Source organism: Leptonychotes weddellii, chromosome 14, assembly GCF_054177405.1.
Source record: "Leptonychotes weddellii isolate Sample4059 chromosome 14, ASM5417740v2, whole genome shotgun sequence".
Lineage (NCBI taxonomy): Eukaryota > Metazoa > Chordata > Mammalia > Carnivora > Phocidae > Leptonychotes > Leptonychotes weddellii.
The window spans coordinates 41,809,283-41,810,313 of NC_138382.1; the positions used below are offsets into that span (position 1 = coordinate 41,809,283).

The following is a 1,031-nucleotide window of genomic DNA, read 5'->3' on the forward strand; positions in this document are numbered from 1 at the left end:
AGGAGGGAACACTCCTCAACTCATTTTATGAGACCAGTATAACCCTGATACCAAAACCTAACAAAAATTTTAAAAGAACAAAATTACAGGCCACTATCCCTCATAAGCATAAACATAGAAATTGTCACCAAAATATTAGGAAATCGGATCCAGCATTATAGAAAAATAATAAACATTATTGTCAAATGTATTAGTCAAAGTTCTCTAGAAAAACAGAACCAATATTATCATTTTGTGTGTGTGTGTGTGTGTGGCATTAAAAGAAACTCTTCTTAAAAATACATTGTTTTCAGCTTTTTCACAACGGGATTGCCGCCAGAACGCAGGTGTCGTGAAAACCACCGCTCAACCTAAACCAAAATGGGAAAGGAAAAGACTCACATCAACATCGTCGTCATTGGACACGTAGATTCGGGCAAGTCTACCACTACTGGCCATCTGATCTACAAATGTGGTGGGATCGACAAAAGAACTATCGAAAAATTTGAGAAGGAGGCTGCTGAGATGGGAAAGGGCTTCTTCAAGTATGCCTGGGTCTTGGATAAACTGAAAGCTGAACGTGAATGTGGTATCACCATTGATATCTCCCTGTGGAAATTCGAGACCAGCAAGTATTATGTGACCATCACTGATGCCCCAGGACACAGAGACTTTATCAAAAACATGATTACAGGCACATCTCAGGCTGACTGTGCTGTCCTGATTGTTGCTGCTAGTGTCGGTGAATTTGAAGCCGGTATCTCCAAGAATGGGCAGACCCGTGAGCATGCCCTTCTGGCTTACACCCTGGGTGTAAAACAACTAATTGTTGGTGTTAGCAAGATGGATTCCACTGAGCCACCCTACAGCCAGAAGAGATATGAGGAAATCGTTAAGGGAGTCAGCACCTACATTAAGAAAATTGGCTACAACCCCGACACAGTAGCATTTGTGCCAATTTCTGGTTGGAATGGTGACATGCTGGAGCCAAGCGCTAACATGCCTTGGTTCAAGGGATGGAAAGTCACCCATAAAGATGGGAATGCCAGTGG

General features: G+C 42.5%; 1 pseudogene; it reads left to right on the top strand.

Annotated features, from left to right (window-relative positions):
• Positions 1-294: 294 nt before the first annotated feature.
• LOC102726647 (elongation factor 1-alpha 1 pseudogene) overlaps positions 295-1,031 on the top strand; it is a 1,672-nt pseudogene continuing 935 nt past the window's right edge.